The following is a 27,956-nucleotide window of genomic DNA, read 5'->3' as shown; positions in this document are numbered from 1 at the left end:
AGCAGGTCAGAAAACCCCAGATTACAGCCATGAAAAACAGTGAATACGTGAAGCACATGGCCACGAATGTAGAAGCACATCAGAAAAACCCAGAATACAGCCATGAAAAACTGCGAATACATGAAGCACATGGAAACGAATGTAGAAGCACATCAGAAAAACCCTGAATACAGCCATGAAAAACCGCGAATACGTGAAGCACATGGCCGCAAATGTAGAAGCACATCAGAAAAACCATGAATACAGCCATGAAAAAACGTGAATACGTGAAGCACATGGCCATGAATGCAGGGTGGGTCATCAATGTGTGTGCCCTCCCTCGGATGGATGATAAACTGGGTGTCCTGTCTGCTGGCATTAGTTGGTGGACATAATAAATCTCATGGTATTCTTCCCCAAGAGTAGATGAGCTATCACTGGCACCATGGACAAATTCCAAATTCCTGCCCGAACCTGAGTCGAACATCAGCACTGGCTTTATGAAAAATTATTGGCCCAAGCTTCCCCGGCCAACCCCACAAGAACGTGGGAATAATTGTGGCTGTTAATGAAGTTAACATTCGGAAACGTATGGTGCTGGGGATGCATAGAATAATGGAAATAGAGATTACATGATGTAACGAACAATCTCGGAGCATGTCACACAGGAGAAGGATCTGGGGTAGCAATAGACACGGTGGGTAAGCAGACAGAACAATGCCAGGCAGCTATTGGTAAAGCTAATCGGGGTTTAGGTTGCATTTCTTGGGGGATAAGTTATAAATTGAAAGAGTTAGTGTGAATACTTTATAGAAATTTAGTGAGATTTCATCTGAAATATTGTGTTCAGTTTTGGTCAGCACAACTGAGGAATGGCATAGCTATCATGGAGAGGTTACAACATAGAGCTGGCAGGGTTGCACAGGCTCGATGGGCCGAGTGGCCTCATCTTCCGATCAAGTTCCTTATATTTCTTTGTATAGTCATAAGAAGTACCATCCTCGATCATTTACGCAATGATCATTTCCCAGAAGCAAAGCCACATTGAGTGAAAAGATGAAATCCGAACTGCTGGTCCATCGTTGGGGAGGTTAGAGAAACGAATGGCCTCCTTTTTCAATTCCATCACCCTGATTTTATTGTGGAACGAAGGTTGACCGCTGTTGTTGAAGGATCATCTTTGCATAAATTCATTTGTGAGGGATTATGAAAGAGGAGGACATCTGTTAATATTTCTTACAAAGTGGACAGGTAATTCTCACACTGAGCTTTTGTGGCCCATGTGCGATGCTGTCAATATTGTAATCTAGCAAGTTGTTATTGTCACACACGAAGACTAGTAATTTGGAGGTTTAATTGGACAACAAAATAAGGTAGTATCTCTATCTCTATCTCTATCTCTCTCTCTATCTCTCTCTCTCTCCCTCTCTCTCTTCTCCTCTCTTCCTCTCTTGCTCAGATTTTTCAGAACTACTTATGGGGTCAGTCGAGGAACGTTTTTATCCCAAAACTGGCCAGGACTGATGTTCGACTGAAGGCGATTTTGGCAGGAATTCAGAATTGTTTATGGTGCACGAGATAACTCACAAATTATTCCCAAAAGACAACAATGGATATTCAACGTTCACCAAACACAGTACTGTCACGACGGACGGTGCACATATCGATGCCTCGTCCTGCATGTGATGCCCCAGGGTAGAGTTAATAGGTTGATCGAGATCCGAACCCAGGTGAGACAACTGAAAAGTGAGACCACATACTTTAGGCTATCCTGCCAGCCCAGTAAATATGATGGTTCAAACCTTTAAAAAGACAACTTTATTCATTTCCCAAAACATTATTGAACTAGAGGGGGAGCACTCTGTAGAGTGCAAAACCTCCGCCGCCAATACTGCTGGTTCACTCAAATGAACCTGATATCCTATTCATTCAATTTGACGTCAACAGTGCTCACAAAGTTATAGTTTGCAACTTTCCCTTTTACATACTCAATTCATTCGTACTCACTACTCAATTCGTACTCCACATACTCAATTTTTTTGGGGGGGGGGGGCAGGGGGGGGGGTTGAAAATCACTTAAAACATGTAGAAATGCAAAAACAAAAATTCAAATATTTTTTTCAAAATAGCCACCATAGCGGCCATATTGGACTTTGGACCAAGTCCAAAATCTAACGGCATGATCCTTGGACCATACCTAATCCCCCCACCAAGTTTCGTCGAAATCCGTCAAGGAGTTTTTTCCATAATAGTGTTCACAAACAAACAAACAAACAGAGTGGGGTGAAAACAGTAACCTCCGTCCATCTTCCATGGCGGAGGTTAAAAAAGATACCTAATTGGATAGATTTGTATACATGAGGAACCAAGATTTGAGTGTTTGGTTTATTGTGGGTAATACTGGAATGACTGTGATAATTTCTTCCTCATCAGATCAAATGATTCATTTTAATTGACATCAATGAACGCATTCATAAGTTACGCGAATGATTGCAAGGGAAAATTAAATAACATTGAAAGGCATTTTTTCCACCTTTAACAGACATCTTCCGCTCCTTTGTCTCTCCATGCTTGTCAAAATTCTTTGAAACTATCAACTTCCCTTCCTCTCACTACTATTCCTGGCAAACTGTTCTACATGCCAAAACTTGCCTCTGTTAAACTGAAACACATTTCTTACTTCTGTTCTTGCTCAATATTAATTTTCAACCTTCTGCGATCTCAAAAACTCAACCTCCATTTACCTTTTCAGTCTTCTTGGAGAGTGTGGATACCTCTATGATGTCTTCAAGTATCTTTCTGTCATGTAAATAACATTTTATATTCTGTAATCCTTCCTTGTAACAAACGCCTACTGTATCAGCTCCGGTTGCTCGATGCTGAAAACTTTTATAACATAATGTCACAAATTGAGAATTTCTGTTATTTTATTTTGATGTTTTCCTTTGAGTAGAATGGTTGATCATGTAATTACCTCCACCACGGAAGGTGGACGGAGGTTATGTATTCACCCCTGTTTTTTGTCCGCATGTTTGTGAGTAAGATATCTCGAAAAGTTGTGGGTGAATTTGGACCAAACTTGGTGGACAGGATGGGTGTGTAACAAGTACGATTTTAATATATTTTGGTGAAGATCCAGATACGAATCCAGACACAAGAATTTTTTTACATTTATCAAGTCATTCTTCACCATTGAGAGATGTGGCCAAAAACGATATATAGCATGATATTTCAAAAAGTTTTGAACGGATTAAGACAAAACTTGGTGGATGATTTGGGTCGATGACAAGAACAAGCCGATTAGATTTTGGTTAAGGTCCGGATTCAGATCTGGCACATCAGTGAGACACAAAACGTAAATGGTTCAGCCTAACAGAGGTATGCGCTCTACCGAGTGCCGTTCAAGTTTGGTAGTGTGCTCAACACTCATCTGTCTGGTACTGGATTTGTCTGATTCTGATTAAAACTTCCATTCTGATTCAGCGCAAACAAGGGCATTGCACATTGGTGCATGTCTCCCTCTATGATAGGGTATGTTTGACCCCTTTTAACGTTTTCTGTTCAACTTGTGCAACAGCAAACAAGAGGAAATGGACTCATCTGATGTTTCTGATACTGGTGGAATTTCTAATCTCCTTGTAGAGTTGGATAGCATTCTTTGGGTCACCATGATCTGTCAGTACTTTCTTCTACCACTGTGCTACCAGATCACATTTTGCAATTCCTTTTACAGCTGGACTTTGATAATCACAACTCTGTTGCTAGATGGTGCCCTCAGGATTTGACGTGAACTGCTGCCATGTCTGCATCCAGCACATCCACTTTTGCAAGGATGGAGTCAATGTTGACGGATGCAAAACAACAATGAAGAAACTGAACCCAAAAAAAGTAAATCTCGATATACACTACATGGCCAAATGTATGTGGACACCTGCTTGTCCAACATCTCATTCCAAAATCATGGGCATGAATATGGAGCTGGTCCCCCCCCCCCCTTTGCTGCTATAACAGCCTCCACTCTTCTGGGAAGGCTTTCCACGAGATGTTGGAACATTGCTGCGGGGATTCACTTCCAATCAGCCACAAGAGCATTAGTGAGGTCAGGCAATGTTGTTGGGCGATGATGTCTCGCACGCAGTTGGCGTTCCAATTCAGCCCAAAGGTGTTCGATGGGGTTGAAGTCAGAGCTGTGTGCAGGCCAAGCAAGTTCTTCCATACTGATCTTGACAAACCATTTCTGTATGGACCTCACTTTGTGCATTGTCATGCAGAAACAGGAAAGGGCCTTCTCCAAACTGTTGCTTCAAAGACGGAAGCACAGAATCATATATAGCATGTCATTGTATGCTGTAGTGTGAAGATTTCCCTTCACTGGAACTAAGGGGCCAAGCCCGAACCATGAAAACAGCCCCAGACCATTATTCCTCCTCCACAAACTTTACAGTTGGCACTATGCATTCAGGTAGGTAGCGTTCTCCTGACATCCACCAAACCCAGATTCATCCATCAGACTGCCAGATGGTGATGCGTGATTCATCACTCCAGAGAACGCGTTTCCACCGCTCCAGAGTCCAATAGCGGTGAGCTTTACACCATTCCAGCCGACACTTGGCATTGCTCATGGTGATCTTAGGCTTGTGTGCGGCTGCTCGACCATGGAAACCCATTTCATTAAGCTCTCGAGGAACAGTGTTTGTGCTGACGTTGCTGCCAGTCAGTTTGGAACTCGGTAGTGAGTGTTGCAACTGAAGACAGATGATTTTTCCACGCCATGCGCTTCAGCACTCAGCGGTCCCATTCTGTGAGCTTGTGTGGCCTACCACTTCACGGCTGAGCTGTTGTTGCTCCGATATATATCTACTTCACAATAACAGCACTTACAATTGCCCGCGGCAGCTCTAGCAGGGCAGAAATTTGATGAACTGACTTGTTGGAAAGGTGGCATCCTATGACGGTGCCACGTTGAAAGTTACTGAGCTCTTCAGTATGGCCCATTCCACTGTCAATGTTTGTCTATGGAGATTGCATTGCTGTGTGCTTGATTTCATACACCTCTCAGCAATGGGTGTGGCTGAAATAGCTGAATCCACTAATTAGAAGGGGTGTCCGCATACTTTTGGCCATATCGTGTGCTTGGTATATTTTACAAACTGAGATTATTTGCCATTCTGAATGTGTTTTTCCTTCTTTTAAATGCCTTTGTTTCCAAAAGTGTGCTTTCCAACACTAATTAATAATAAGGATGTCAGCCAGGTTAATGGTTTTCATTCCAAGTGGCCACACAAGTTTCTCTGTGCACTGGAGTCTCAATGGATTGCGGTAAATAATCAGAACTGAATGCAAGTAACAACCCAAAACTATTCTTTATGTTCCTGCTGGACATAGATAAAAACATGTTTTGAAATTTTTATCCTTCTTTTGAAAAGTTATTTTAAGGTATCTGATGAATATCATGTGTTTGCCTTACACCTTTTTTAAAGAGTGCAGAAGTCAGTACCATTGTGATTAAAGTTGAAAGCTCTATTGTTTAAAAGAAAGATAAAGGGGGGCTGGGCAGGGGTTGGGGCTGGGCGGAAGGCGACAAAACGACGATCCAAACGACAAGAAGCGTCTGATGTTACCCTCCTGTACTCGAGTGTTTCCAGAGATCTGGACATTCACAGGTACCCTGCAGTCTCCAGCAGTGGCAAAAAACAGGCGGATAATGATCTTTTTGCCAATTCTCTGCCTTCTTTCCTGACGTGTCCACCTGCAGCCATAGATTATGGTGTTATCAGGCCAACCTCCCCTCCCATCAAGCCCGCGGTGCCCTTTGATGTCCCTTCCAGAAAGACAAATGGATTGGCATGGCTCTGCGCAAAACAGGAAAGGAGGTGCACCCTGCCTGCCACCTATCGCCGGTACCTGTGCACGGCCATGCGTTTGTCACCGAAAACTTCGGGCGTGCGCATCAAATCGTGTATGACCATTTCTGATCATTTTAGAAACTTTCGCTTTGCTTCTTTAAAATAAAAAGTGCACCATTCCGCAGCAAATGGAACTTGTTGAATTTCATGGTTCGCTGCAAAAAGCACGTGATGTTCCACAGCCAATCGGGGATCCGAGCTTAGAAGCATGGTGGCCCTCCATACAATTAAACAGGAAATGCACAAATTTCTATTTGCCACTAAACGGTGCATTTTTCACCCATAAATCTCCTTCTATGAATTGAAAAACATTTTGTCTGTGCATGTGTGATGCACAATGAGTAATTAAGGATTATTAACTGTCTTGTCTGTTACAAAACCACTGAAAACGTTTCCCCAGAATAATTAGTTCCACCTCATCATCCACGAACCAGCAAACGACATGCTTTATGGGTTTGCACAGTGTCGTCCCAATGGTTCCTTTGTTCCACTAGTGGGGGTGGGGGTTGGGGGGAGGGCGAAGAGGGGGAGAGGAAGGTTAGGGCGTAGAGGATCGTTCCTTCAAAACTTCCCTCTTTCTACAAGGCCTGATAAATAAGTTCGTAGCCCGTCAGAGAATTAGAAAAAAAAACAGGCGAAATGGTTGTTTGGTTGAAGGGTTAAAAGTGTTGTAAATGGTGAATGTCTTGAGAAATTTGGTTGAAATAATTTTTAGAAAATAAAATCAAGAAAAAAAGTTTGGTGCATGTTTTTGATGCTCGGCCACGAACTTACTGAAAAGTTTGTTGATATATCTTTGTCTGTTTCCAGTGTAGTTGTACCAAGTTGAAATTGTGTCCAATTCTACGTCCTATCTCTGATTGATCCCGAATCGTAGCGAGTTGATTACGTTTTAAGATCGGTATAGAGAACTGAAACAATGCACATTATTGTCATAACTACAAACCCTGATATTTCCATTGTACTAACAATATACAAACGCCGCAAGTTATACTATGAAGTCGTGAAAGAAGAGTCTTTGGTTAGGATAAATCATTCATAACAAACGTAATAACCACCTTGATGATAATGGTTACCTGGGTCTCGTGCTCCAGTACAAGCAATACGTCACTCTGCTCTACCAGAAGGTCATTCAAGATCCGACCACAGACCCGATGAAGGCCAGTTCTGCGGTTGAAACGTCACACTTTCTGAGCCTTTGTTCTTTCAGACAAAACCCTGAGTCCATTTCGCTTTCTGTTTCGGGTTCTGCCCTGCAGGTCTAACGATATTATCAATACCTTAAGTGGTTACCAAGATGTGACCAAGTGTTAATTTTGGGGTTTTTTTAATAAACACCTACAAAACCTACATATTCTATGAATTAGGAATGCGTACGTGCTTGAGAGTTTATTTTGTTCTTTACTATTTGGGGCCGAGCGAAGCGAGATCGAGGCCGTTTATTCTTGATACGTGAAACACCCTGCAACCCTTGCCTACAGAAAACAGCCTTTTTGGAACGCTGGCCACATTTTTCATCCAATCCTCATATGACATTATTAAATATATTTATACATTATCCATGTATAGGCGTTCCTATGTTAAAAGTTTCATGTCAATCGCTCAAGCGGTTGTGGAGAAAAATTTTAAGGTGAAAAAGTGAGGGCCTCGGCCGACGTTCCACAACAGGGTCAAGGATGGTTGTAGACGCCTATTACTAGTTATTACCTCCACCCAACGAAGGTGGATGGAGGTAATGTTTTCGTCCCTGTCTGCGTTTGTCCGTCTGTTTGTTGATGTGCAGGATATCTAAAAGAGTTATGGATGGACTCGAGCGAAACTTGGTGGACATGGGTGAAAAACAAGGACGAAGTGATTCGATTTTGGTGAAGATGCGGATCCGAATTCGGATACTATAATAATTTTTTAAGTGATTCTTCACCATTGAGAGACAGGGCCAAAAACGATATATCGCACAATACCAAAAAAAACTTGTGGATGGATTCGGATGAAACTTGGTGGACACATTGGGTGTGTGACGAGGAAGAATTGATTCAATTTTGGTGAAGATCCGAATCCGGATCCGGGCAGAGGTATGCACCCTTCCGTGTGCCCTTCTCGCGAGTATTATTTTTACGTTAATCTCAGGCTCGTAGAGGAGTTTTTTTCATCAATCACATACAAGGCAAAGACATTAGTACATATCAGTGTACTTCAACGTGAATCACAAGGATAGTAGACAATGGATACACAAACAGAATATGGGATTTGAACAGAGTTCCTCACATTTACAGGAGCTGGGGGTTCAGATGAAACACCAACAAACCAAGCCAGTTGTTCCTGAAATTAAATGGAAGCTCTTTCCCCATCCACTTACAGTTTACTGTGCTTCCTTCCCTCTTCTCTCTCCTCCTGTTCGTTCATACCCTTTTCCGTGTTGCCTCCACCTGTTGCCCAAACTGTCCCACTGCCAGTGCGTTGCCTTCGGCCCTTTGTCACCTGTCTAGTCTATGAGCCTACTTACGTCGTTGACAAAAAATGATACCAAGTGTAACAAAATTATTTTTACGTCCACCACCGACAGTGGACGGAGTTTATGTTTTCACTCCTGTCTTTGTCTGTTTGTTCGTCAGTGAGCAGGATATTTCACAAAGTTATGGACGGATTCGGACGAAACCTGGAGGACACGTTTGGTGGGTGAACAGGATGAATTGATTCGAGTTTGGTGAACATCCAAGTCTGGATCCCGATATGAGAATTTATTTTGTTAATGACATAAGTGATTCTTCATCTTTGGAGAGAATGGGACCAAAAGCGATGTGCAGTACAGCATGATATTTAAAAAAGTTGTGGACAGATTATACCAAAACTTGGTTGACGAGTTGGTTTGGTGACAAGAACAAGCCGATTCGATTTTGGTTAAGGACCGGATTCGGATCCAGCCTATCAGTGGGATATACAACGTCAACTGGTTCAGCCTGGTGGAGGTATGCGCTCCACCGAGTGTCTTTCTAGTTATTTCATGTAATGATATGTTACCATAAATGGTCAGTATTTTCAAACGGATCGACTCAGTTCATGATGTAAGTGTCACGGATTTTCAGGTCGTGAATCAATGCAACTTTGTTCAAGATATCTCGGTCGGTAGGTGATCCTTTGAATGCACAAAAACAACAAATAAATACAATCTAAAAAGTTACATTAATTAATTTACACGTCTCAAACAAACACCAACAAAGTTTCTCTCCCTGGTGTCGAGAGCCCACGTTCGTCGTTCGCTTCCACAAACGAAACACCAGATACCAGTGAGTTTCTCGACGACTCCATTCGTTCGTTTGATCGTCTCCCATACTGGCCAAACGTCGTTCGAAAGCTCCAAAGTAAGGGTCACTGAATGCTCGAGTGAATATAGGATGGGAGGGATTATTTTATTGTGCTATCTCCCTCTTCCTCTCTCTCTCTCCCTCTCCCTCTCTCTCTCCCTCGTGCCTCGCATTCCTTTAATGGTTTATTGCACAAGGACAGGTTGAAAGAAACTCAATTTTCCGGCCCGACCGTAAAAAGAGCTCGTATGCACCGATTTCGCTCGTAAAGGCGTCACAAAGTGCGATAACGATCGAAAGGAAGAGCGCGCTTCGCTTTGAGGTGCAGGATCAATTCAAATGGGGACGTTTTGCTCATAAGCAGAGATGTTTTATTTGCTTGTTTTGTTATCGCTCCTGCTCTCGACGTCCTTTGATATCCTCGCCTTGTCCTGAAGTTTTTGCTGATGTCGCCGACGTCTCCGTTTTGTCCCGTTTTCCCCCATTTTTTAAATAAATTTTCAGACGTTTTCAGAAACTGTCCCTCGTGGATGGGTTGGAATCCACCGAGGGTCTTGGGATGATGTCTTCGGCTTTGGTTTGCGACGTGTTGGCCGTTTTGTTGGGTTTTCATCGGGTTTTGTCGTTAGAAGACGGACAACTACATGGTAGTTCGAAAGGTATCTGTGCACCTGTTTTACTTGAATGCATGAGGGTTAACTTTCCCACGAGGAGGTCAAAATGATGAGGTGCGAGAGGAACTACGAGGACCTATCAAAACTTTGTCCCGTGTACACACGTTCACGAAGTTTCGAACACCCCTCTCGGGTGTCCCTGCAACGATAGTCTTGTCGAAGATTTTTTTCGAAGAAGTTTTCCATTTATTTTGTGATTGGGGGGGAGGAGGAGTGGCCGAGGGAGTTGGGGTACGGGGGGGGGGGGGTTCGTTGTCAGGAATAATCGATTGATTTCCTGACAGCCTTTTCCCAAAAATGAACAGTGAAACTCTTTCCGAGACGGTTTCCAGGACCACGCCATTAACATGCCGAGGTTTCATCGATTTGTGATCGATCTTGATAACGTCAATCAAACTCCCGAGTTGGGAACCGATAAAGGCAGAGAGTTTGTTTTTTTCTTTCGTTGGGTCCAGACAGAGAGATGGGTCAAGTTTAATTAGGAAATAGAGGAGATCTGCGTGGCCAGATAGGGTGGAGGTGAGGGCGTGAGGAGCTAGGCAGGGAGGGGGTGTTAGTGCCCACGAGGTGATCGAGACTCAAGCCGAGAGGGCATTTTCTCCTGTCTAGACAGCGGGCTATGTTTACGAGAGGCTGTTTACTGCCCGTGATGGTGTCTGCTCGCTTTGTCTGTCTGAAAGTGGCACATCGTTTGGGTGGTCTCACCGACGATGCCGTATGGTGCTTTACGTGCTTTGTCGGAGTCCTGTGGGCTGCAGACCTTTGTGTACGCAGTTTGTGAGCACATCCAGGTGGTGTGCAGAGTCCGCCTTTTGCGCATGAACGTCCGGCGGTCATGCCGGGTTAGAATCCTTGAAATCGTCCGACCTTGTTTCCCGCCTGAAGTTCAGCAATGCCTTCGTTAATAACATATACATCGTGATTCTGTGGGCGAGTTCGGTGACAGCAGGGTGCGATGCATTGCGGAGTACCCCTTTCCCGGGAGGGACTAAGTAAACCGGCCCCAACGACCTGTAGTCACGAGACTTTAAAGATTCTCTCTCTCTCGTTGGAATGGACTTTCGGACTAATAAATTACAATAGGATTTTCACGCGTAAAAAGACGCGAGGTAATGGCGTTGTCAGGCTTTTAGGATGCCTTGCACCTTGGAGGTTCCAATCCCGACCCAGCAACAAACTCTCATACTGACGTTTTTTATGCAGGACGATGTGTGTGCCGTCTCGAGGATGGACATTAAACTGCGGACGACCGGATTAGCATTATATTAGTTAGTTGACGTCGGAGACCCAACGGTGTCGTTCGATGGTGAAGAGTAGATTGCTTAAAAGTTGACGTTAAAGTTCCCACGGTGTTTGCTAAGAGAAGACGAGTTATCGCCGGCACCCTGAAAATTACAAAGTCCTGCCCTGACTACTGCTGAGAAGGCAATGGCAAACCAGCCAGTACAACCCATGACAAGAAACTACCTCGGCAGCACCTATGCTCTGTAAAGGCTAAGGTTTAGCGCAGCTCGTCATGTGGAGGTAACAGGTGAGGTCAGGAGAGGAGGGTTCATTTTGAACGGGTGTTAGGCATCTGGTTAATAGGTAAATGCATGGTATGTGGACTCACCACACACGTGACGTCTCAACGTTTTATATTGCGGTGTTGGCATGGTTGTGTATAGAAACAGGTTTATCTGTACCTGATAATCCCGGTATAACACCGCACCACGTGGGCTTTATGACGTCATGCGATTGTGCTAAATTACACTATTGCTTAATCTATCAGTTTTAAAGAGCACTGCAGTTGTAAATTGTAGTAAACGTGCCGGTGTTTGTCATTGCCGGTAGTGAGAATGGTAAATCACATCGGTGATCTGCATGATCCTTGGGGGGGGGGTGCGGGGGGGAGGGAGTGCGGGGGGGAGGGGGTTCGTGATTGCACTACACGATCATTTTATACAATTGCGTTTGTAAAACTGTTTTCCAATGTGTCCCGGTGAAAATAATGTAATGAAAAATCACTCATAGAGCGACACTTGGAAAAACAGCACAACGTAGAATGGCACTCGGTAGAGCGTATTCCTCCACGGAACAGTTTACATTTTGTATCCCACTGATGGGCTGGATTCGAACCAAAATCCAATCCGTTTGTTCTTTTCACCTATTCAACTCATCCACCTTGTTTTGTCATAACTCGACCACAACTTTATGAGATATAGTGATGTATTTAGTTTTTGGCCCTTGAGAAAACAGGCCTATGTTGACCTTTTGACCTTAAAAATAATTGGTGGTTCAATTAATTGACCTGATACCGGTATGCAAATCCTGTTCAAGTTTCAAGTCAATCAGATGACAATTGAGGATTTCGGAAATTTCAGCCGGTGTTGACCTTTTGGCCAATATTGACCTCAAAAATAGTTTGCGGTTGAATTCAGCGACCTGATATGCAAATTCTCTTCAAGTTTCAAGTCAATCGGATGAAAATTGAGGATTTTAGAACATTTGAAAAAGTTGTTGACCTTTTGCCGATGATGAACTTTTGACCTCAAAAATAAATAGCATTTTGTCGGACCACCAATACGACCATTTGGTGAAGTTTCATGAAGATCGGTTTAAAATTGTGACTTGTAGACGATTAATAGTGAGTGGACAAACAAATGGAAGTGATCAACATACTTCTCAAGAACTTTTTTTTTTTTTGCGGAGTGAATTTGATAAACGAGAAGTACCCGCTCCCAACGGCAACCGTCAAGGGGGTCATGTTATTATATTTATGCCTATTTTACTCCAAGGGGTCCCAGGATTACACACCCAAAAAATGGTTGCAATTGGTTCAGCTGTTTTTGCGGAACCTGGGAACAGACAGACGGACAGACGGTGAATTATAGTAAAGATGGCCGTGCAAGTGTGTTTACCTTCGGTTATCCTTATTCATGGACAAATTACATTCAAAAACAAAAATGAGCGCCAAGGTTGTGGAAGCTGAGGTTTGAACATGATGTGATCAATTAGTGACGCCTTCGTACACTGATTTGTGGCACGTGACACTTAAATGCACTGGCTCTCGCTGTGTGATGCGTTTGTGCACAGACTCACGCCACGTGTCGCGTTAGTGCACCGACTCACGCCACGTGTCGCGTTAGTGCACCGACTCAAGCCACGTGTCGCGTTAGTGCGCCGACTCGCGGCTCGTGCCGCGTTGGTGCGCCGCGTGCCGCGTCGGTGCGCCGCGTCGGTGCGCCGCGTCGGTGCGCCGGCTCGCGCCGCGCCGGCTCGCGCCGCGTCGGTGCGCCGGCTCGCGCCGCGTCGGCTCGCGCCGCGTCGGTGCGCCGGCTCGCGCCGCGTCGGCTCGCGCCGCGTCGGTGCGCCGGCTCGCGCCGCGTCGGTGCACCGGCTCGCGCCGCGTCGGTGCGCCGGCTCGCGCCACGTGCCGCGTCAATGCACCGACTCACGCCACGTTAGTGCACCGGCTCGTGGCACGTACCACGTCTTAGGACCGGCTTGCGCCGCATCAGTGCACCCGCTCGCGCACTGGCCTGCGCCGCTTGCTGCGTCAGTGCACCGGCTCGCGCCGCGTGACGCGTCAGTGCACCGGCTCGCGCCGCGTGACGCGTCAGTGCACCGGCTCTCGCCGCGTGACGCGTCAGTGCACCGGCTCGCGCCGCGTCAGTGCACCGGCTCGCGCCGCGTGACGCGTCAGTGCACCGGCTCGCGCCGCGTGACGCGTCAGTGCACCGGCTCGCGCCGCGTGATGCGTCAGTGCACCGGCTCGCGCGGCGTGACGCGTCAGTGTACCGGCTCTCGCCGCGTGACGCGTCAGTGCACCGGCTCACGCCGTGTGACGAGTTGGTGCACCGGCTTGTGACGCTTTAATGTGCCCGTGAGGCCGAAGTGACGCGTGAACTCACTGGTTAACGACACATGATGCGTTAGTGATGTGTTAGCACACCGGTTGGAGCTACGTGGCACATATGTGATGCATTAACACAACGGTTGGAGCTGTGTGATACGTTAATGATGCGTTCATACACCGCGTTGCACCACCCACCACGTGATGCGTTAATGACCACTTGGCATGTCGGTTTCCTCCATGTGGCGCGTTCGAAGCACGTTTGTGCACCGGTTCGCCCTCACGCCACGTGACGCATCAGAACTTGTTCACGCCACGTGACGCATCAGAACTTGTTCACGCCACGTGACGCATCAGAACTTGTTCACGCCACGTGACGCATCAGAACTTGTTCACGCCACGTGACGTGTTCGTATGACGATGATGAGGCACAAGTGACGCGTTAGTGAGGGGAAGAGCGACGTCTGGCATCACGTGACGTGAAACGGAAACGCCCGGTTATGAGCATGCACCCGATTGGTGAGGCAGGGGCGGTTCCCAAACCAATGGTCTTGTTTTCGCACCGCGTCACACGATGGACCGACCATAGATGGAGTGGATGAGCAGTAAAGTTTTGTTTCCCATTTTACGGTAAATAGTAAATCGGGAGTGAAAGATTTTCCACTGAGGGTAAATTGCTGCTTCGAGGATGCGTCACCATCGAACATCCGAGCAGTTGAGACCCTCACCATGGGAGCGCAATGCATGCCGGGTACATTTTGTCCTTTGTTTCATGTAATTGTTTGAACAGCGAGTTCATGATCACGATCACAATGATTCGTGCGCTGATAACGTACGTCACGAGCACGTTCGTGTTTAACCACGTGTGTTTGAGAGCCGTGACCATGTGTAAACAAAATGAAGGAACCAATAAACAATAGGAAATTGCCAATTATAGGTTGTATTGCCCAGAGCACGTGGCTCTTATCACGGTAACCTTCCCGCTTTATGAGCCCGTCAAGCTTCGCCCCAACTCGAGGCACCCGCGACTCGTGTCCCCGAGCGGGAGTCGGACAAACCACGAACACGTCCAGAGATAACGCGATCTGGTGCTTTCCCTTTCGGGCAGGACAGCGCGTTTCCCCCCCCCCCCCATTTTGTTTGAGTTCCACTCTCGCTTTGTTTTCCTTTTGCGGCGCACAAGTGCTGACGGGAGTTCACATTGTGAGAGAGGTTATAGTCCACCTGTCAGCGGTGGTCTGCAATTAGAGGTCGGCGTGATGCATGGAGGCGCGACGGGGCTCCGGCGAGGAAGGAAGGGCTGCCTTGGCGGGCCGTGGCTTCCTGCCCTCGAGTGGCTGCGATCCAGAGATAGGCTGAGAGAAAAGTCCGTTCAACACTCATCTACAAACACTGCAGGTCTGGAGAGCATTTGCTAAAGGCTCACCCTCTCCCCTCGCCCGGTGAGCTTCACGCTCACCCTCTCCCCTCGCCCGGTGAGCTTCACGCTCACCCTCTCCCCTCGCCCGGTGAGCTTCACGCTCACCCTCTCCCCTCGCCCGGTGAGCTTCACGCTCACCCTCTCCCCTCGCCCGGTGAGCTTCACGCTCACCCTCTCCCCTCGCCCGGTGAGCTTCACGCTCACCCTCTCCCCTCGCCCGGTGAGCTTCACGCTCACCTTCTCCCCCATCATCACACCCTGTGATCCGCGCTATTACTTCCAACTGATATTATCTGATTCATGAACATTCATTCATTAATTTACCGCGATCTTCATGACCAACCACCGTTGACCTTGCTAGGTTCAATGTTTGACCTTTTAACAAAATGACCTTGTACTCCTGATTGCAATGCACCATCACATGGAGTTTAATCGTGTCTTGTGAAACATCAACAGGTCCATGTTTTCATTTCGCACCATCCTCTCCTTGGCCTGATGCCCTTGTTCCCTCACCGTAGATCCAGATTTGTACATCAGGTCACTCGTCATATTGATCAGATGTCCAACCGTATGGTGTTTGTGTGTGAAGAGTGGACCTCACCGATTGATTGACCCCATATAGCCTGTGGTGAAGGGTGGTCAAGTAATGATGGAGATAGAGAGTGCAGAACCTCACGATGCGTCACGGTGATAAAGGGGGCACCACCCTGTATATTCTACCCTAATAATGACCATCTGATTACAGCAAGCTGCTTGGGCCTGTTTTTGAAGCGTAGTTTCCGTCCAATAACAGTGTACAGATGTGGTTTCCACACGCAATGTTTGTCTTCACCGCTGCGTTGTTATTCCATTGTCCGTCACAATGGTCAAGTTCACCTGTAATTCTCGGCACTGGGACTTTCCCTGCATGATGTCGGTGAAATGCTGAGAAAGTTAAAATCTTCGGACCAGTGGCTAAACTCTCGCTTTAATATAACCCTGTAAATTGGTAGCATCAAAAAAAAAAAAAATCCTCAATAACTACACCAAATGTGATTCAATTACTTCATTTAGCACCAAATCATATCACTCCGCCCCAATCACATCATCTAACAACAGATCATATCACTCCGCCCCAATCACATCATTTAACACCAGATCATATCACTCCGCCCCCAATCACATCATTTAACACCCGATCATATTACGCCGCCCCGAATCACATCATTTAACACCAGGTCATATCACTCCGCCCCGAATCACATCATTTAACACCAGATCATATCACTCCGCCGCCTAATCACATCATTTAACACCAGATCATCACTCCACCCCGAATCACATCATTTAACAGCAGATCATATCACTCCGCCCCTAAGCGCATCATTTAACACCAGATCATATCACTCCACCCCAAATCACATCATATCCTTCCACCCCTAATCACATCATTTAACACGAAGATCGTATCACTCCGCCCCTAATCACATCATTTAACACCCGATCATATCACTCCGCCCCGAATCGCATCATTTAACACCAGATCATATCACTCCGCCCCCAATCACATCATTTAACACCCGATCATATTACGCCGCCCCAAATCGTATCATTTAACACCAGGTCATATCACTCCGCCCCGAATCACATCATTTAACACCAGATCATATCACTCCACCCCAAATCACATCATATCACTCTGCCCCGAATCACATCATTTAACACCAGATCATATCACTCCGCCCCCTAATCGCATCATTTAACACCAGATCATATCACTCCGCCCCGAATCATCATTTAACACCAGATCATATCACTCCGCCCCGAATCATCATTTAACACCAGATCATATCACTCCGCCGCCTAATCACATCATTTAACACCAGATCATCACTCCACCCCGAATCACATCATTTAACACCAGATCATATCACTCCGCCCCTAATCACATCATTTAACACCAGATCATATCACTCCGCCCCCTAATCACATCATTTAACACCAGATCATATCACTCCGCCCCTAATCACATCATTTAACATCAGATCATATCACTCCGCCCCTAATCACATCATTTAACACCAGATCATATCACTCCGCCCCTAATCACATCATTTAACACCAGATCATATCACTCCGCCCCTAATCACATCATTTAACACCAGGTCATATCACTCCACCCCAAATCACATCATATCACTCCGCCCCGAATCACATCATTTAACACCAGATCATATCACTCCGCCCCCTAATCGCATCATTTAACACCAGATCATATCACTCCGCCCCGAATCATTTAACACCAGATCATATCACTCCGCCCCGAATCATCATTTAACACCAGATCATATCACTCCGCCGCCTAATCACATCATTTAACACCAGATCATCACCACCCCGAATCACATCATTTAACACCAGATCATATCACTCCGCCCCTAATCACATCATTTAACACCAGATCATATCACTCCGCCCCTAATCACATCATATCATATCACTCCACCCCCTAATCACATCATTTAACACCAGATCATATCACTCCGCCCCTAATCACATCATTTAACACCAGATCATATCACTCCGCCCCTAATCACATCATTTAACACCAGATCATATCACTCCGCCCCTAATCACATCATTTAACACCAGATCATATCACTCCGCCCCTAATCACATCATTTAACACCAGATCATATCACTCCGCCCCTAATCACATCATTTAACACCAGATCATATCACTCCGCCCCTAATCACATCATATCATATCACTCCACCCCCTAATCACATCATTTAACACCAGATCATATCACTCCGCCCCGAATCATCATTTAACACCAGATCATATCACTCCGCCCCGAATCATCATTTAACACCAGATCATATCACTCCGCCGCCTAATCACATCATTTAACACCAGATCATCACCACCCCGAATCACATCATTTAACACCAGATCATATCACTCCGCCCCTAATCACATCATTTAACACCAGATCATATCACTCCGCCCTAATCACATCATATCACTCCGCCCCTAATCACATCATTTAACACCAGGTCATATCACTCCGCCCTAATCGCATCATTTAACACCAGATCATATCACTCCGCCCCTAATCGCATCATTTAACACCAGATCATATCACTCCGCCCCCTAATCACATCATTTAACACCAGATCATATCACTCCACCCATAATCACATCATTTAACACCAGATCATATCACTCCGCCCCTAATCACATCATTTAACACCAGATCATATCACTCCGCCCCTAATCACATCATATCCTTCCACCCCTAATCACATCATTTAACACCAGATCATATCACTCCACCCATAATCACATCATTTAACACCAGATCATATCACTCCGCCCTAATCGCATCATTTAACACCAGATCATATCACTCCGCCCCTAATCGCATCATTTAACACCAGATCATATCACTCCGCCCCCTAATCACATCATTTAACACCAGATCATATCACTCCACCCATAATCACATCATTTAACACCAGATCATATCACTCCGCCCCTAATCACATCATTTAACACCAGATCATATCACTCCGCCCCTAATCACATCATATCATATCCCTCCACCCCCTAATCACATCATTTAACACCAGGTCATATCACTCCACCCCTAATCGCATCATTTAACACCAGATCATATCACATCATATCCTTCCACCCCTAATCACATCATTTAACACCAGATCATATCACTCCGCCCCTAATCACATCATTTAACACCAGGTCATATCACTCCACCCCTAATCACATCATTTAACACCAGATCATATCACTCCGCCCCCTAATCGCATCATTTAACACCAGATCATATCACTCCGCCCCGAATCACATCATTTAACACCAGATCATATCACTCCGCCCCTAATCGCATCATTTAACACCAGATCATATCACTCCGCCCCTAATCGAATCATTTAACACCAGATCATATCACTCCGCCCCCTAATCACATCATTTAACACCAGATCATATCACTCCGCCCCTAATCACATCATTTAACACCAGATCATATTGTTACGAATTTGAAAACCATGAGCACTTAACATTCAGGTCCCAAAGATCAGTTATATCAGTATGTGTTAGTCGTCAGGGTCCTGTCCCTTTGTTTAATGGGTGATTAAATGTTCGTGCACTGCGGTGTTATTTTGATAGCCAGGGTTTTCTTTTACATTTTCAACTACAACAACAACACCTTCGCCTCGCTCCATCTGGACGCCATAACACTCGCGGAGGGCGGAGTTCAATGAAGGACTTGGTGTCTCTCTCGACCAATCAGAGAGATGCAAGCGAGTTTGCCGTCGTTCGGCCAATGGGAGCCAACGCAGGACAATATTACTTATCTTCCTGTTTGAGGGGCGGTCCGCCGTGACGCCCGCCATCCATCACAGGGGATGAGCAATGAGGGGGCATCCATCACAGGGGCAATGAGCGGATCGCACGCCAAAACCGTCCAGTATGGGGGGGGCGGGTTACATGAGGGAGTCCCCTCCTCCCTGGACGGGGAGTGAATAATTGATCGGCGCGATCCGACTGGGGGCAGTTGGGGTTTGCCTGCTGGATCGTCTCGGATCGCCTCGCCTTGCCTGCTGGCGCTCCCTGCCTTGTCCGCCCTCGTGCTGGTTGGTGTCCGTCCTTCACCCTCCGTCCCTGGTGCTTGGAGTGGCATCGTTGTTGTGGGTTCGAGTCCCGCCGAGCCAGAACGTCAAAGACAGCACGAGGCGGACAGGTCCAAGCTAGCTCTGGTCTCCAGCTCACCTTTCCTCAAGCTGGAAGCTTTCAATAAAGACCTGACGGGGTCCATTTCTTTGGGTGTGTGTCTGGTGTGGGCCCGTCTGATAAGTAGAAACTGTTAAGTGCCTATGCTCCTTGTACATTACTTTTTCATATTCGGATAACTCTGCTCTGTGTGCTTCCTCCCCGATTATTGTTATAAACTAGCAAAGTACCCGCCCATGGGCGGGTACAGTTATCTGTTGAATGGCGTTGGTCCCGTCTCGATCGGATGAAATTGAGAAATTGACGTTATCCGGTGACCTTGACCCCGTGACCTTTGACCTTGACCTTGATCCCCTTCTGTCCGTTCCCAAGGATCACATATGCCAAGTTTCATCTCATTCTATCCAACGGTTTGGCCGTCTATAAAGGACAAGCAAACATGAAAAATTGACGTTTTAGTCAATTTATGACGTCATAACTCGAAAACTGGAAGTCGGAAGTGAATGTTGTCAATGAACTGTGTCATTTAATTTTGACTATCTGTCGAATGGCGTTGGTCCCGTCTCGATCGGATGAAATTGAGAAATTGAAGTTACCCGGTGACCTTGACCCCTTGACCCCATGACCTTGACCCCCCCCCCCCCATGTCCGTTCTCATGTCCCAAGGATCACTCATGCCAAGTTTCATCTCATTCCATCCAACGGTTCGGCCGCCTATAAAGGACGAACAAACAAACAAACAAGCAGTCATAGACTGGTACTTACGAAATCGTCAACTTGACCACTGACATTGTCTAATAAAAGCTGTCTCGAGAGAACGTAGCGACGCAAACCAAGAAGTTTCTAAGATGATTCTGTACCAAACCATCAAAAATCGAATGTTTTGGATGTTTGACCTCACTGTGACCTTGACCTTTGACCGATTTTGACCAAAATCTAATCAGCGCTCGCCACCACCCTCCTGAATCACGTGGTATAATTTGACATTGGTAGCTTCTTCCGTTCTCGAGTTATCTGAACCAAACCATCAAAAATTGAATATTTGACCTTGCTGTGACCTTGACCTTTGACCGATTTTGACCAAAATCTAATCAGCACTAGCCATCACCCTCCTGAATCACGTGGTGTAATTTGACATTGGTAGCTTCTTCCGTTCTCGAGTTATCGTGCCTACAAACAAACAAACAAACAAGCAGTCATAGACTGGTACTTACGAAATCGTCAACTTGACCTCTGACCTTGTCGAATAAAAGCTGTCTCGAGAAGGTAGCGACGCAAACCAGAAGTTTCTACGATGATTCTGTACCAAACCATCAAAAATCAAATGTTTTGGATGTTTGACCTCACTGTGACCTGGACCTTTGACCGATTTTGACCAAAATCTAATCAGCGCTGGCCACCACCCTCCTGAATCACGTGGTGTAATTTGACATTGGTACCTTCTTCCGTTCTCGAGTTATCATTTTTTGGATGTTTAACCTCACTGTGACCTTGACCGATTTTGACCAAAATCTAATCAGCGCTAGCCACCACCCTCCTGAATCACGTGGTGCAATTTGACATTGGTAGCTTCTTCCGTTCTCGACTTATCGTGCCTACAAACAAACATACAGAAACGGAAGTCATCAATATACTTACGAAATCTTTAGATTTCGTAAGTAACAAACAAACACACACACATACAAACATATTCTATTTTTTTAGGATAGTAGATAAATATCCCCCTTTTTGTTTAATGTACCAGCTCATTTCTGTGTTTCTTTCATTGGCTTAGCATGGTACGTGTTGGGAAATAGCGAAGCAGCAAATTGTTCATTTGGTCCGGAGCGGCTCTGGTAACTCTGCTCGGTTACGCCGGATCCTGCGACTCTGATCGGACAGAGTCGGCCGAGGGTGTGGTTCCCCGGAAGTTAGACTGTGTGGGTATTTAGGTATATTGAAATTGGCAATTGACCCTATCCACATGGTCGACCTATTGGCAATCTTCGGTCCGCTAAGGGACCCGTGACCTTTCGGATTTATCTGAAAGGTACGACCTAAATTCCGGGTGTTTGGTGGAGCAGACTCTACTGCTCTGCCGAGCGGTCGTGCTCGCCACCGAGACTCGGCCCCACAACAATATCACTCCGCCCCTAATCACATCATTTAACACCAGATCATATCACTTTTTTATTTTTATTTTAATATACCATGTTGAGGCTTGTGTAAGAGTGAACACACAGAACATATAGCGAAGATGCGGCTCGAATAGGTGGGGGAGACACGTGAACAAACATGAACACTACGTTGTGTTCGGTTTTTTAAAATGTATTAGGTTTTTAGGGCAAAATTTTCTCAAAAAAAATTGTTCGGATTCCAATTTGTTCAAACAATGGGGCGTTCGGATTCTGGGGGCACCACAGTATATTATAGTTATAGTATATTCAGTTATATATACTGTTATATATATATAAACAAGAAACGTTGTATCTATATATTAATACTGAAGGACCAATTTTGTGCTCCTCCGAGCGGTCGCATCACGTTTTTCTCGGTACTGTGACCTGGACTGAAAGAAACTTCGTACCTGTAAGAGTGCATCGCACATAGTGGCAAGAGTCAACTTTCAACTCTGAACAGAATAAACACTTTTCGTTTTACATTCGTTTACATGGCGACGTGTGACGTCACCGCTGAGAGGCGTCGGGACGTCATGACATCATCAGTCATTCGGTGACGTCATTATGTCTGTCGTCGACAGACCGTTACCGCTAAGAGGTGTAATTCCACTCCTCGAAAATAGCATCTGCAATGTAAAACCCTCTTCTGCACATGCTGACTACCTCAGAATGTGAATTTGACACAAAAAATGTAACAAGAAACATTGTATTTTCTACATATATATTAATACTGAAGGACCAATTTTTTGCTCCTCCTAGTGGTCACGTCACGTTTTTCTCGGTACTGTGACCTGGACCGAAAGAAACTTCGTACCTGTAAGAGTGCATCACACATAGTAGCAATAGTCAACTTTTAAATCTGAAGCAGAATAAACACTTTTCGTTGAGACGGGGGCGAGGAATGAAGAGGCAGGGGCGGGGGATGAAGAGATGGGGGCGGGGGAGTGAAGAAGCAGGAGGCAAGGTAAGCAATTTTTTGGGCGGGGGTAAGCAAATTGAAAGTGGGAGATGGGGGGAAATGGGGCGGGGAATGAGTGGGTGGGGGCTGGGATGAATTAGGCGGGGTTGAGTGTGAGGGGGTGGACAGGGGGCGGGGAGTGAAGAGGCGGGGCGGGGTGATTAAATTTTTGGGTGGGGGTAAGCACATTGAAGGCGGGGGCGGGGGGAATGGGGCAGGGGCGGGGGATGAGTAGGCGGGGGCAAGCACGCCCTGTCCAGTCCATGTCCCTCGAGTGTGGGTGAGCTGGTGAGGGTGGTTGAATGAACGGAATCCGTCTGTGACGGGGTTTCGGCTAGTGTGTATATATATATATATATATATATATATATATATATATATATATATATATATATATATATATATATATATATATATACATACATACATAAGTTTATTTTGCATGTCAGGGGACCTTTAAACGTCTGATCGGTAAACAGAGATTGGAGATTCTGTGCAGTTACCTTTGCAGCAGTAAGCATACCAGAGACGGTAACTTGTGAACCCTGAAGTGCCTTATTGAGGTATTCAAGGGATTGGAGAACGGGCAATGATACAAACAGACCGAGAACACACTTTCCTGATGAAAGACAGCTTCGAATACCGTTGGCACACGATGCAGTGTTCGTACCAAAGTCATCACTTGCTTGTTGAAGGGTATCCAGTACCGCTTCATCGTTATCCAATATCGGTTTCACGGCAGGAGAATGAGTTAACCAACGAGTCGGGCAAATTGGCCTCAGGCGTGTAGGGCAAGGAGTGTCAGCATCGTCAGCGTGGATATTCAAGTACAGATGCTTGAATTTTCCAGAGTTGTTGTAGATGTTGCTGAGTACCTGTACATAATCAAGGGCGTCTCTCATGAACAAGGGTGTTTGTCGGGCTTTGGATGTAATGAGTTGGGTGACATGAGCTCCACAGTGAACATAATTGGCCAGCGGTTGGAGTTTTTTTAGCTGTGCTTGACAGCCCTTGTACTTTCCGGACATGTTGCTTGCCCCATCGTAAGTCTGCGCTCTAAGGTGTTCAATAGGGAGTTGACACCGAATTAGGACATCCTGAAGCATCTTACAAAGTGATACTCCTGTTGTTGACGATACTTGGTAGAGGCCGATGAGATCTTCTTGAACATCCTTCCCACGAATTGCAAAACCTTGTCGGGCTAAATATTGCAGTGAGGTGATAATCTTCAGAAGTACTGACTGTGCAGATCTTTGCTTTTCTAGCAGTTTGCTGCTCAGCTGCACATGGACACCAGGTTGACTTCTGCGACATTTCAGATTTTCAGAGGCAAGCCTATGTGTGTTCGATCGTTCGTGTTGTCTGAATTTTTCTGTAGCCTTTTTCCAGTTACGAAAGCCCTTTGAAACAAATGCGTCTTCTGCACAGCGGGCAAGTTCGGTAAGTTTTTCATGAGAAGCGTCCGTACAGGTGTGACAGTACACCGCCGATGCTCTGATCAAAATGAAGCCACGGAAAATCTTTTAACCACTGTTGTTGAAACTTCAACTTTCGGTTTGGCAGTATTTGGACTGGGATACAACTGACATCATGAGGTTGAAAAGGCTGATCTGGGAAATTAGGCCGAGTACTCGCACATGCACCCTTTTCTACCATCTTCTCCTTTGAATCGTCCACCTCTTTATGGGAACTTGATTGCTCCAGGAGAGTGGTCGGGGATGCGCTACTTGATGCTGTCACAAAAAACTTTGTGACATCCATATCCTCTATGAAACGAGAAGGGAATTACATTTCAGTTGAATAAATTTTGACATGTGAATTATAAGGGTTATTTTTGCGTAACAGGGCATTTTTAAGGTCAACATACTTTTGGCAAGGTCACTATACCTCCAGGCACAATGCTGACGTGTGATAAGCTTTGCGTAGCACATGTATTATTAAAAGAGCGCCGATACGAGTTCAGTTCTTAATTTAGCATCTGAGCTCCCAATTTAGCATTCCATTACTCGCTTAGTTCCCGGCTACGTGCTTATTACTTTTATTACTTTTGGTTAGGGTCAGATACCCTGGTATTTTATTACCTGGGATTATTAATATTCATCATTTTATTTAATCTGCATTTAATTAACCAATGAGCTAAAGTTGAGCGAGATGATTATGATATTGTTACAGTTGTGGAAATTCACAGAACACCATTCAGGTTTCCCAGAGATCAGTTATGTCGATAAGTGTGTGTTCAGATTAGATTTCCCCACCGATGTCTAAAGAGATTTATTCGTGTAACCAGGCTGTGATCTTTGAGTCAGCCATTATTCTTTTGCTATCTTTATTTTGGAACAAGCACTACTTCAACAACCACAACCGCATCTCAACAACCACGCAATCCCCACCACAGCGCCAACCATGACATCTCACCATCTCCTCAACAAAATCTCCACAAACGAACAACATCGCCTCACCTTCATCTCCATTGTGCCGCCATCTTTTCACCAGCCACGGCGAATACCCACGAAGAACACCATCCGCCGACATACGCGGGGACTCCCTCGTTAGGGTGGGAGCTGATGATCTCTGCGACGTCCGCTTTCCACGGCCGGTGATCTCTGCCATGTCCGCTTTCTCCGCATTTCGTGACGAGATCGGATCAAAATACCAAAAGGGGCAGAGCCAGCGGGGGGTGAAAGATCGAAGGTGGGGGATCAAACTCACCCCCCCCCCGGACCCCATAAAAGGCAGGGCTGAACCGCCGAGTTTCATGAGTTTTTGCCTGGAGTTTTGCCCGGAGTTCGCCAGGAGTCAGTGTAGTTTTGCCTGGAGTCGGTCTGGGTTCGCCGAGAAGTCTGTGAGCAGTCTGTCAAGGTTTGAGTCCAGTAGAAGGCAGTCGGGGTCATCGGAGCGCAGCGAAGCCCGGAGCGCAGCCAAGCCGGCAGTACGGTGCCGAACCGTGGGTCAGTGGACACAGCCGGAGAGAAGTCGCCAGCCGGCCCCGAGACGGTCCGAGCAACGCTGAGGAGCGGGCGGGCTTTTAAAAGAGCATCAACTCGTAAAAGAGAGCAAGGCCCATTCGTTCCTCTGAGGCATCGTCGGCTAGGCCAATCCACCAGGCCACACGGCGGGGCCTGGACCAACCGAGCTGCCGTGTTTACGGCAAAACATCGAGGGTCACCCAACGAGTCACCACGAGAGTGGCAGGTAACCAGCTCGGCCTCTCGGAGCTCTTGCGGTCTCCACAGCTCCGCGAACATTAAAGGCCTACGGGTCAAGTTCTGCCCTTTCCTTTCCTGAGGTTTAAGTAGAGAATTGTTATAAGTGTCCTTAAGTAGAGAATTGTTATAAGTGTACAGAAATAATAGACAAACGGCTGTAGGTCTTTGTTTGCTCGTGTCCTGTCCCTTACCCCCATTGCATACGTGCCTTCATTGATTGCATAGGTGTGTGAAATAAATGTCATTGTTTAAATGTTCACCTGTTCGTTGCGTCCTTTCCTGTCATTGACTGCCATTATTACGTACGGAATATTAGCTGGCTTTTAATAGCTGATAAGATAATCGGGTCCAACGGGGCCTCGCGATAATACACCGCTCAGCAAATTGCAAACGGAGCGAGCTGCTTAAGCGGCTCGTTTCCAAGCAGGTCCCGTTGAGGTGTAAATCCCCGGCATTTCTGTCTGCGCGCATACTTAGGTAAATCGACAATTCGGCGATCGGACCCTGTCGCGCGTGGACAGAATAGTTGGCTGATTTACGGTGTGATTAAAAACACACCCGTAGCTGGATTTCGGCGTTGATCCGAAAGCTGCGACTAGGATTGCCACGTCTGGTGGGCGCGCGGCTGCGATTAGCTAAAAGCGGTCGCTCATACGCTGGAGTGGTGGAAACCATAACAATATTATTGGTTCATAGTTAGCGTCGTCGTTAAAGATTGTGTTCTTGATTTGCATGCCATCAAAAGGGTTCACCAAAGGAATGAGCTAAAATCAGTTGTAATGTGAACATTTATGTAATTCTTTACCTCTCACAAACCACGAGACCAGGAGACGAGGGATTAAGATCTGTTGCCGTCCGGACGTGCACTCTCTTCTTTCCAATTATTGTACATAGTTTGTCGATTTGTAAATACGTTCATCATTTCCACGAGTGCGTGCCCGTACGTGCGTGGCCGTTCGTTCCTCTGAGGCTTCCACGGACTTCTTATAATAACCTGGACCAGCAATGCCATCTACTCGCAGCAGTGAGAACTGAAGTCACCGGAAATGTCTCAGCGGCCATGTTGCGTTGCCACTCGCTAGTCGCGCGCAATTCAAAAAACCTATAGATGCATTAAGAGTTTTAACTATTTTGCCAGTATTTTGAACCGGTAAACGTAAAAATGCCACAGTGCGTGGCATTTGGATGCAATAATAAGTCTGGGAAGAGCTCCACATGCACCTTTCATCGGTAAGAATGCGATTATTGATGCTTTTTTTTCTCTTTCAATCGTCAATCTATTTTTAGAGTATTATTTTAAGAAGTTACAATTTAAACGCTAAACGCCAGTATAACAATCCAAATGATGGCAAAGTACAGTCGATAATTTGAAAGAAAATGTAAAAAAACGATATTATTCAGGAATACGCCGGAAATGAGTTTTCCAGGCGTCTAGAATTCAATTTTTTTCCGGAGATTCATTCCCCCCATCGACCACCGTGGCTGCGTAAATAGTTGGGCGGGTAGCTCACAATATTTGTCCATTTGGGGGCACAGGCCCTCCCTATTCCGAGGGTCCTGGCTTCGAGGGTCCATCTAACCCGATGTTACCCCCAAAATCATTTTGTTTCCTACGCGCCTTAGGGTTAGGGGGTCATATCTATCTTGATATCAGAAATCTAACTCCACTGACGCCAAGTGTAGTACCCATCCTTCCATCCCTTCAAATGCCAATAATCGAAAACGTCATTCGGATCTTTTTTCTCCAGATTCCCGAAGGATGAAAAGTTGTGCAGACAA

At 46.0% G+C, this 27,956-nt stretch overlaps 1 long non-coding RNA gene across 1 annotated transcript in view; it reads right to left on the bottom strand.

Moving 5' to 3' along the window:
• LOC147030269 (uncharacterized) overlaps positions 1-25,587 on the bottom strand; it is an 86,794-nt gene extending 61,207 nt beyond the window's left edge. Inside the window, exon 1 of the long non-coding RNA XR_015056285.1 lies at positions 25,431-25,587. This is a non-coding gene — a long non-coding RNA (uncharacterized LOC147030269). The remainder of the gene's footprint in view (positions 1-25,430) is intronic.
• Positions 25,588-27,956: the final 2,369 nt, after the last annotated feature.

Source organism: Eptatretus burgeri, chromosome 3, assembly GCF_056783735.1.
Source record: "Eptatretus burgeri isolate ZD-2024b chromosome 3, Ebu_testis_v1, whole genome shotgun sequence".
NCBI classification, from domain to species: Eukaryota; Metazoa; Chordata; class Myxini; order Myxiniformes; family Myxinidae; genus Eptatretus; species Eptatretus burgeri.
Note: the sequence above shows the minus strand (reverse complement) of the source record. Positions and strands in the feature narration are given on the sequence as shown.